We start from the raw sequence: 11,770 nt of genomic DNA on the forward strand, positions 1-11,770 counted from the left end.
TCTGAGAGGCACCAAGAGCCTCAACGGCCCCCCTCAAGGTCTTTCTACCATGAAAAACAATCATTTGGATAATTCCTGATAATACCTATCTACCTACCTCCTTTGTCACCTGGAGTATAGTTTATCAAATTGCAAAGCACAGAAATTTAGTCAGGTTTATTAGTTATGATGCTTTCATTAGTAACAAAAACCAGGAGAGAAACTAATTTAAAAAATATTGAAAATTATTATTACACATATGATAATCAGCAGTAGGGCATTCTTTAGGACTATTATATAGATTTATATCATTGTCACTTAAAAAGGGTTTTTGCTCCTGTCTCCTCTATATTTTCCCCTTAATATCAGTTTCACTGAGGTCTCTTGATGGTTTCAAAATGCTGCCTGTAAAAATTTCAATTATGTGCTTTCTTGTGCATGTTAAATTGAAGGCAGAGACATAGAAACTTGCCCCTTACACAGAAACTTTAAAGCTATAAATGATGTGTTTATCCCTAGACCACTCACTGTCACTGGGGTATGCCATGTCAAGCAAATTCTATCTTTTTCTAAAGCTGGGGATGAAGTGGATGCTGGGCTCTGCTCTAAGGAAGGATAATAGGCAAGCAGCTGTATTTAAAATCCATTGTCAACTCAGTGCCACCCCGTCTCTATCTCTTCCCTACATTTCAAAGGCTAAACACTTGTAGCAACATTTCCCAGAAGCCCTCATTCATAGAATGCTGATATTATTTCTTCCAAAGAGAGACTATTCTGTGACATGTGGATAGCAGAAGAGAAGCAGAGCTATTATTCTCCTCTGGCAGCAGCTGGTAGACTTGTGGACAACTGCAGTCACAAGGAGCTTGGTGGCTTCCAGGTGTTCTGTGAATTACTCACAACAGCAGGCAGCAGAGATAATTGGAGGTGGTGTTCTATGATCCCTGTAATTCCTAAATATTAGTGGTTATTGTCCTTGACCTTCACTTCCCCAAACTTTCTGATAGTTCTGCAAACACTTATTCTTGGTACTAAGCCTTTTTTGTTCCTTTTAAAAATATCTAGAAGAATGACAGTTGCCATGGTCCAACTTCAACTTATTTTAAACGCAGCGGGGAAGTGAGGACGGGGTGTGATATTAAATAGAGTGACTCTGACTAGCATAAACGCTATTAGATAATTCAGGGAAAGGACTGCCAAAAAGGAAAGTAGTATTTCCACTGTCATTTCTAATCTTCTTCACAATGTTTTATAAGATTAGTTTAGATGCATGACTGACTTGCCAACATTCATTTATTGACCAGATAACAGCCTTGCCCCCCATAAAACATAAACTTTATGTTTGGTGCTTTATATACATTTATGGGATATCTCTGCAAAGGAAGAAAATGAGAACCACAAAAACATAATTTCTAAGAAACTCCACCCTTAACTGTATTAGAGAAGCGATGAAAGAAATGCACATTCAAAAATTGAAATCAGATTTTGTCTATGAAAATAGGGCTAAAGTTCAGTAAATAAAGCCTAATAATGCCCAAAGTAAAATACAAATAACTTTCACATAAATGCTGTTAGAATTGTGAATTGATTAATACTGTCAAATTTTCAATTTGGCAAAATATGTCAAGAATTGTAAAAAATGTAGTTTTGACTCAGTAATTTCAATTCTGGGAATCCATCCTAAAGAAATAAGTCCAACTTTAAATAACCTTCTATCTGGCTATAGGTAGTACACTCTTTTTCATAACAGCCAAAAAGTATAAAAAACAAAAATGTTCAGCCATAAAAAATTTGGTTAAATAAAATAAAAATTAAATATATCAACTCAACTGAATATTTTGTAGTCATCTAAGTGATGGGCATGCTCTGACAGGGAATTGAACTAGCAACCTTTAGATGTACGGGCAGACACTCAACCAACTGATTCACACTGGCCAGAGGGAGATGGGGCTTTTTTGAAAGTAATTAGGGTTAGGTGAGGTCAAGAGGGTGGGGCCCTAGTCTGATGGGATTAATGCCCATATCAGAAAATATATCAGAAAGTTAACTTTCTTTCAATCTTCCATGGGAGAAGATAGTAAGAAGGCATCTTTACCTAGGAAGAGAGCTCAAAACAGAACCCAACAATGCTGGCATCCCATTTTCTGACTTACAGCCTGCAGAACTGCAGGAAAATAGATTTCTGTTCTTTAAACCACTCAACCTATGGTGTTTTGTCATGAAAGCCCAAGCTATCTAATGCAGTGCATACGCATATGTTGGCTGCTAATGCAGGCTCTTGGCTGGAGTCTCAGTTGCTCTCAAAGTAGCCTGAGTGTGTGGACTATGTTGGGCTTCCATCCCGCCTGGGGCTGACTTCCCCCAGAACAGGCATCTCAAGGAAAAGGAGTCAGGTGGAGCTTTACCTTTTTATTATCAAACCTCAGACATTCCATGGCATCACTCTGTATCCTAACAGAGCAGTTGCATGCCACCCAGGCTCAATGGGAGGGCAAAGAGACCCCCTCCCTTTCCTGGCAATCGGACATTTTCTGAAAGAGCATATCACTCTGGCCTTTTCAGGTAAGTACACTATGCTAAAATTTTCTTTTCCCCAAAAAAACTATTAGGGACATATGTCATATCCTGAAGTTCTTCTCACTGAGACTAAGGTAAGAAGTACCTCCATCATCTCTTTCATATGGGGAGTGGAGGGAGGAAAAAAATGCCAAAGAAATTATCTTTTTCTTTCCACTTCCAACTTGGGCCTTTTTTGTTTTAACCTTCTAAGTAGGTGTTGGACTAAGGAGAAAAACAGGTCTTTACTCGATTTGCAAATCTTGTATACGTGGCCTGCTACCTGAGTCTGGGAGCTCTGGAATGCACAATTCTCACCCTAGGCCTTTGGGAAGATTGCAAAAATAGAGACAGAGTCTCACTTAAAACATCTCATTAATTAGAAGTTGAATCCAGAAGCACATCAGAGAATTACAGCCCAATTCAATGGATTTGTTAATTTTAGATATGCAAGGATGGGTCAATATTTAGAAATACATTAACATAATATTTGTCACCCATAAAATATAGAGTGCTTTTACAAAATGGTAGGAAAAATTCATAGAACCTTATGGGAAACAGGGTAAGGACATAAAGTGACAAGTCACACAGACGTAAAAATGTAAATAACCAATGGAAAAAATGTGCAACCTCATTAATAAACAAAGATTATACAAAGGAAAGCATGTATTATTATTATCAAAATGATAGATGATAAATAATAATAATAATGCTCAGGTGTTTTTAAATCCTCTCTCAAGAGTCAGATAAATGATATCATTTTATTAAAACTTTCAATGCTCCTCCAAAAGAAAAGAATCTTAACCCTTCTTCTAACCCCCCAAGCATGTCCTTGTTAGCACATTTACAGCACTTTCTACTACTCATCTTAGCTATTTGTGCATAGATCTCACCTTTTCTACTGGAAGGTATTTTTTTGAAGGCAAGAACCATGTCTTGTTAATCTTTTATATTCTTAATGGCATTTAGCTCAATGCTTTACATAGCACTTATTGAATAACAAAGACAAAAATGATGTTAATAATAAGCCTGGTATTTATTGAGTTTACTATGTGCCCCACATTGTACAAAACACTTGGTATAAATTATTTAAGCTTCACAACCCCTTGAGATACATGCTATTATTAGTCTAATTACAGACTAAGAATCAAAGGCATAAAGAGAATAAGTAATTTGCCTGTGCAAACACAAATCTCTTTATCATTTGAATTGTTTTCTCTAATGGGTCTGACAATGAATTCTGGAGGTCTTACAGCATTCTTTCAGCACATAATGACAGAGAAAGGGGGAACATAAAAAAAATCCAAAGAATAAAAATAAAGGTAAATAAATGGTATATACATTCAAAGGAGAAAGGAAGATTGGATTCTAAAGTTATCTGACAATAAGAATTAGAGAAATGGAAGAATGTAAAGGTAGTAAAACATAATTGCTATTTAAAGATTGTCATCTTAAGAAAATAATTGGTTATATGACTTTTCAAAATGTATTATTTAAAGTGTGAGCACAAAGAAAAACCCTCATTGACATGCCTTTTAATTCTGCTTGAATAAGTATTTAAATGGGAGTTCTCTATTATTATTGATGATAGCTTTCTGGAACCCAAACCATCTTCCCTTTTAAAAGCAGAGTTAGTTTTCCCTAGCTGGTTTAGCTCAGAGGATAGAACAGCAGCCTCAGGACCCGGGTTCAATTCCATTCAAGGGCAGGTATCTCAATTGTAGTCTCTATCCCCAGCCTTAGAGGCATGTGTGGGAGGCAACCAATCAATGTGTCTCTCTCATATCAATGTTTCTTTCTCTCTCTGTCTTTACCCCTCCCTTCTACTCTCTTTAAAAATCAATGGAAAAATATCCTTGGGTGAGGATTAAAAAAATAAAAGTACCAAAAATAAAGAGTTAGTTGATATGAACTAAAATGTTTTGTACTTTTCTAATTCACCTTGGCATTTATTCAAATCTTACAGCCCAATAACTTTGAGTATATTGAATTTGAATAATTTAAGGGACAAAAGGACATATCTAAAGAGGTTAATTGTGGCCTCATGTACTTACAGGATACAGTGTTTCTGGTCCAGAACAACGGAAAAACCTAGCTTTTTCTACTTAGAAGCCCATGGGCTCAGAAGGCTCCAGACAATATAGGCATTCACCAGGCTCAGCTTGTGCTGGATGAAGCTGAAACATTGGGTCACAATTGAATGTAAATCTAAACCTCTCTGAATATAAGCATCTAGGAGTGTGTAATTCATGGCAGAAACTTGAATTTGTAAAAGAGGAATGTTAGAAGTAATAAAAACAAGAAGAAATGAAGTGAGAATCCCAGAGCCTTCCTTGCATGCCAGAATAAAGTAGATGTCTGCTACATTCTTTCCTTTTGTGGGTCCCTTCCACACCTGTTATTGCTTTCCTGGGGGATTAGCCAAAGTGATCCAATTTCTAAGTCTTAGTGGGGAGAAATGATTTGGTCCCAGAAATAAGGAGCCAGGATTTACTTTTTCCACTATTTAAAAATATATCTTTGATATAGGAATATTTAGTACAGTGTCTCAGGGAAAGCAAAATGCCACTGGGGGAGGCATGCAACCACAGAAAAGTTGGTTAATATGGTGATAGATTGAATTACTAATGAATCACCTGTGGCTCAGAGCTTGTTTTTTTGTTTGTTTGTTTGTTTTGTTTTCGGTGGGTTGATTAGTTATTGATTGGTTTGTTGGCCATGTTGTATTAGAGAAATGATCCCTGAGAAGGTTGTCTCTCTTGATGATGTCATACATACTTAGTTGAAAATGGCTGCGCTCCTGGACACATGGTCCCCAGACTAAGTGCAGGCTCTGATCTTATTAAAGTAAAAAATTCTCCGGCAAAAATCATAGCATATTGGTTAAAATTTATAGGAAGAATGTTTCATGCATATACTCATTCACCAATACTATTTTGAAATAGCATTTATTCAGCCGGTACTAAGCTTCACCAAATGATTGGAAAGACAGTAATTATCCACAGGAAATCTAGAAGCTATCAATAGGACATGAACTAATAATGGTAGCCGTAGATGGTCTACTTGAGACCATGTCACACATTCTTGATAAAATGTTGCCTTACCAACAAAATCATTGTGTACATGTGTATTCAGGCAGGCAGAGTAGATTAATGCTATACTTTTTCTGCCACAGTGATATTTGAAAGCATACTTACTCATTCCTTCCCAGTTTGTAACCCAATACTGCCCCCTTCACCAAGTCACTTAACTTCACCAAGTCAGTTTTCCCCACTGTCTAATAATACTACTTACTTTCTGGCGTTGATGGGAGAAGCAAACAGGATAATAAAATCCATCTTTTCAGGAATCATAATAGCACACTTATAACTATGAAAGCATATCTCGATGACTAAATCACAGACATTGGCACAGAATAAGATGTAATTCTAGCAGTCGGAGGTTTCCAATACAGAATGAATGGCACTGGGCAGTCATGACTGCTGTCACAGGGGAGTGTTAAGCTCATGATCACTTGGACAGGATGCTGCAGAAGAGATCCAAGCTTCAGAGGGGAGGCTAATTGACTTTCAAGATCCACTTCTGGTATTCTATTATTTTGGCCCGTTACTCATGTCTCATACCCTCTTCCTGGATGAAGTTTTTATGTAATTTTTTCCTAGAATGAATATAAAGGGAAAATAACAGCAATCTGCCCAGCAGCCCTGCAAAAGGCTATGGAGCTGACCTTTCTGATATGCTCAATTGATGGATTTGGATGATCCGAATGAACGTAACTCCAGGTTGGCAGGAGCCAAGCTGGGTAGATTCAGTAGAGCTTGGCAGTCTTATGTGGCTCTTTTACATCTGGTGAGAAGATCCAAGTGACAAACCCAGATCTATCTGATTTCAGAGCTTTTGCACTGAATCACTACTTTCCAGATGTATTTGTCCACTGCCAGGCAAGACTGGCGAAGGATCAGCAATGGAAGTTAGATTTTTCAGCCTGTTACCTTATTCAGCAGCTAGGTACTAACCAATATTTACCACAAACCTAGATAAGCAACATAATGTTAAGTTTTTGGGTTCTAGCCATAATTAAATGTGAGATGTGCCTCAATTTTCATATTTTTAAAAGTCCACATTGGAAGTATTTAATTAAATTTGCATACCTCCAGACTCATACACACCAGTGAACTTAGAAGCTTCTGAATCTCTGGTCCATGAGATTCACTAGCCATGATGGTCCTGGCTGGTGGTAATTCTGGGACTGCGTAGCACTGGGCTGGAAGAGGGAGTTCAATACTTCTTGCCCACAATTTTAACTCATAGAATTGAGAAGCAATTAACATACAAAATATCACAAAAAGTAGTCTCTTGGAATAAGGGTAAATAGTCCGAATTAGACTAATACGTCCAAGAGTGATTAGACTGCAAGAGAAAGCCAAGAAATGAAGCTGAAAGGGATAGGGAGGAGAGGGAATTGCCACTATAGCAAGTCTGATTCAGCTTGAAGAAATATAATTCAGCTGGAGAAACAGTCTTGTTGAATTTGAATAAGCTGGAGAAATTCCCTGGCCTAGCACTAGACATTTACTGTGGCTTATTTTTCTTTAGCAGCACTGTGGTAGGCAAGTCTAAATTTCCCCCATATCTGGTGAACTTCTACTTTCAGTTAAATGAAATATCATTTCCCCACCAGTATTTAGGCAAGACCATGAAACTAGCTTGGGTAAGTGAAATATGAGAGGAAGCAATATGCATCTCTTCCAGGAAAGTGTTGTGATAATTGGTAGAGCCTGACTTTCCAACCCCTCTCCTCTTCCCAGGGAACCCTGATGCATGTTGAGACGGCAGTGCCATAAGATGATGTGGAATAAATAGAGCAGAGCCTCCCTCCAACTTGCAATGGACAGACACATAGCATAAGGGAGAGATCAATGTTTGTTCTTTTATGCAATTGAAATTTGGGGTTGTTTGTTACCACGGCTAACCTGTCTATCCTGATGGACACAAATGCTCATGACCCCAGGTGTGAATACAACAGATCTAGTTAAAGGAGTTACAGCAAATGCAGTGCAATGAACATGCAACTTTATATTCATCTCTCCATATAGCACAGGGTTTTATTTTTCTGGGAGCTTTTATAAAGGAATAATTACCAATAAAAGTGCTTGTTTTAGGTTACTACTTCAGGTGCAAAATCCCATCCATCAGTATCATCCTTACTTCACCTTTGTGATTTGATTTGATTTGATTCTTGGGCTCCTTGGGCTAGAAGGTTTTGCATATCCTGTTCTCCTGACTTCCCTCTGATGAAGTTCATACCAAATCTTGTAGAATCACTTTCAAGCACAATTAGCTCAAACAGTTCTCAAATCTTATGGTCTCAGGACCACTTTAAATCCTTAAACTTATTGAGACTGTAGAAGAGTGTTTGTTCATATGGGTTATAGTTATTTATATTTATTGTATTATAGATTAAAACTCAACAACTTAAAAATGCATGTTTATTTCTTTAGTAATAACCATTACATGTGAATGTAAACAATGTACTTTTATGAAAAATCTCTATTTTCCATATCAGAAATATTTTTACTGAGAATAGCATTGTTTTTACATTTTTAAAAATGTCTTTAATGTCTGGCTTAATAGACAACAGCTGCATTCTCTTATCTGATTCTGCATTCAATTTGTTGCAATATCCCACATCATATATCTGCTGAAAATCTACACCATATACGTGTGAGGGTAGGAGAGTAAAAATAAATAATGCCATCTTAGTGTTATTATGGAAATTGTTTTTAATTTGTTCACCCCCTAAAGGCTTTTGGAGACTCTCAGGGGTCCCTCTCTTTCATCTCTGAAATGCTTATGCTTAGGAAATCTGATGACAGAGTTTACCACTTGAATATTCTCCAACTGTTTTTGTATATTAGTCATGGTTCCCAACCTAAATTTTAAATACTATGAGAGCAGGGATAATGAATGCTTACAAAATACAGAAAAGTACAAAGCCTGCTAACAATACTACCACAGACTATGATACAAGATCATCAAGTTTAAAGTTTCATTGTATCTTAAATAAACATACCATTATAAAATAATCTAACCTTTGAAATTTTATTGCATTATACTTCATCCCACCCCCAAAGACAACCATAATAATGAATTATGTAGTCATCTTTACAATTAGTTTTTATACTTAGAATATCTGGTACTTTGTCCATATGTACTTTTCAGTTTCACCAGATGTTGTCACTCTACAATACGGTCACCATCTATAATAATAAAAGGGTAATATGCTAATTAGACCAGGCATCTTCCAGACGTCATTCTGGACATCCTTCCTGATGCATTTTACAAGCAGAGTTACACTGCTTGTTTCCTTGTCCTACATGATCCATGCAGTGGACTAGCAGGCTTATTTCTCATGTAGACTGGGCAGGGTATAAAATAAACAGAAGCTTCTTTTTCTTTCTCCAAGAAGCGCTTTGTGTTCCATGTTCTTGAAGTACAGTAGCCCTGCCTTCTTTGATTGTCCACATCCTTAACCTACAAGGCAGCCATCCTGTCTAGAGTTCACCATCACCAAAGCTCGGAATCCAGCACAGCTGACATGCTTCATCCTGGACAGAAGCTGCCAGAATCCTCGTCTGCAAAGCAAACTTTGCTGTGGGACACATAGTTGTGCAGTGAGAGAACACTGTCTGCATTCAATTACTCTTCTGCTAGGCTAATGTGATTGTTTCAAGACCCTACAAATTACCAGATGTCGACAAGCAGCTCAAATGTGTTTCCCTGTCCCTATAAACTGAGGGAAATGTTCAAGTTGAGGGAAAGGGTGGTATCTACTTGATTGTGGTTATTTCAAATATGTATCTTTTCATTTGAGGGGAGTAATGGATGTGTGCTCAAGAAAATGTGATGATAGCACTGATGTAACCCAGCTTGACTTAAATACCTGTGACAGGCTAAGCTTGCAATAAAGTGCACATTTTATGTCAAGAAATACATACTAGAGATAGCAATGGGCAGTGTAGGATGACATACACTAAGTATTCCTATGAATTAAGCAGAACTGTGGGTCCACATATCTTTGTAATTTTCTTGTAAAATAAAACTCTAATCTGCAATGAAAAAAAAAGCTACATAACATGTAGGACATTAGAAAATACTAGTATAATCATTTAAAACATCAATAATGGTCATATTTGAAAGAAGAGCTGAGGATTGAAGCATGAAAAGTACTTAGCAAGATGGTTCAGCATGAAGACCAGAACCCAGTCGCCCCACCCAAACATAATCCTTGACTCTTCCCCCACCCACTTTGTGTTTACAAACAAAATGTTCTGGTGCTAGTTTCTACCAGGTTCCAGGGCCTGATCATTTCCAGGGCAAACTCAAAGTTCACAGAATTTGAGAAGTGATCTGACAATTTGCATACTGTGAGTTGTTTCTGCTATTATTCAATTTTCTTAGCTAATTCCTCAGGATATTTAGTGAATGAAACAATCTCTGGACTTTAGAAATTTATGAATTAGGACTTGATTTTTATTCTTTCAAATTTCAGATTCCCTCTCCCCCATGATGAAAATAAATATGTTTATTCATCCTCCTTTTCTCTAAACCCACTGAAAAGTCCACTGGACTTTAAATACCACAAAGTCAATTTTAACCCTATCTCCCATGACTTCCAAAGCTAATAGTATTTGATTTCATTATTATCTTAGACTATTTACAAATAATTTACCACTCTTCCCTGAGAGAAATAATGTCTTATTAGGAATAAGCAAACCTAGGATGACTCTACATGTAAATTTCTTATTATTATCACATAAAAGTATTTTTGTACATGCATATTATTTAAAAATATATGTTCCCTTTTGGAGAAAGAATTTGAGAAGGCATAGTTTTGGTTTCTTTGAACATTGCAGAAGGCAGTGGTAAGAGCACACCTTTCCCAGCAACTTATCATAAAGTCAGATAATCTGGTTACACAACACAAAACATATGCCAAAAAATGGTATACTCATTAAAATATAATAAATACACGTTACTTATCAAAAGCAAACAAAAATGAAAAGGAACAGATATATCCTCAAGCTGGGAAAAATCATTTTAAACTCTCAAACATTTGATATTATCTTTCCAAGAATAATGGAGCAAAAATAATCACATTCCTTTTCCTTTACATACTTTTGTTCAGAGAAGCCAGATGCAGCATGAAGCTTTGCTTTCCTGCCAAACTGTCAACTTTGTTTAATATTTAAGTTTCATACAACACAAACAAAAGAAGCAAAGTTATTGCAAGCGCGAAGGTTCTGAATAGGAGTCATTTTTAACTGATCATTGTATATTCTGAAAATAGATATTAATCTACATATTCCCTAGATTTTTTAAGTGTTTCCCACTGTAATTCCAGTGGTGATGGAAAGTAGAGTGGTTTTATAAGTATAGGCATGCATACATGCTTTATATACATTTCAAGTGGTATGGTTTCTACTATTGAAATTTATTCATGTCTTTGGGAGGAATAGCTGTTACAAGGAAAGATTTAAAGGCTCCCCAAAAAGACTTTCTTGTGTATAGCAATTATGGTCAGAGTCAATATCATGATAGCTAAGACTTACTAAGTGCTTACTCTGCATTTGGCACTGGACTAAGTACTTTACCTCCATTATTCACTTAATCTTCACAGCAATCCTTCAATGAAAATGCTATTTTCATCTTTACTTTTCATATAAAGAAACCAAGACAGAGAAATTAAATAACTTGATCCATTTCATGTGAATCATGGACTGAGTAGTCTTTTATTTCCCCCCCTCCAAAGATTCACTAAAATCTTAGTAAAGAGCTATATTATTTGTTCACAATTAGTTATCCCTGCTGAATTGTTTCCATGCTTCCCTCTAGATGGCATACATTTCACTGCCCTGTTGACTTTTGGTGTGGCCATATGTTAACAGTGCCATTTTACAAAGTGGGGTGCACACAGAAACATTTTAATCTTGATGAAATGGGAAATAAAGATATAATCATTGCTATGGATGGAATTGTGTCACCTACAAAAGGAAATGTTGAAGTTCTAATTCCCAGGACTTCAGAATGTCACCTTATTTGGAGATAGGGTCTTTACAGAGGTAATCAAGTTAAAATGAGACCGTTAGGGTGGACCCTAATAGAATATAACCAGTGTCCTTATAAAAAGGGGATTTTTCACACAAAATTAGTAGAAAGAAGATGTGAACAGATA

Source organism: Myotis davidii, unplaced genomic scaffold (assembly GCF_000327345.1).
Source record: "Myotis davidii unplaced genomic scaffold, ASM32734v1 scaffold370, whole genome shotgun sequence".
Classification (NCBI taxonomy): Eukaryota; Metazoa; Chordata; class Mammalia; order Chiroptera; family Vespertilionidae; genus Myotis; species Myotis davidii.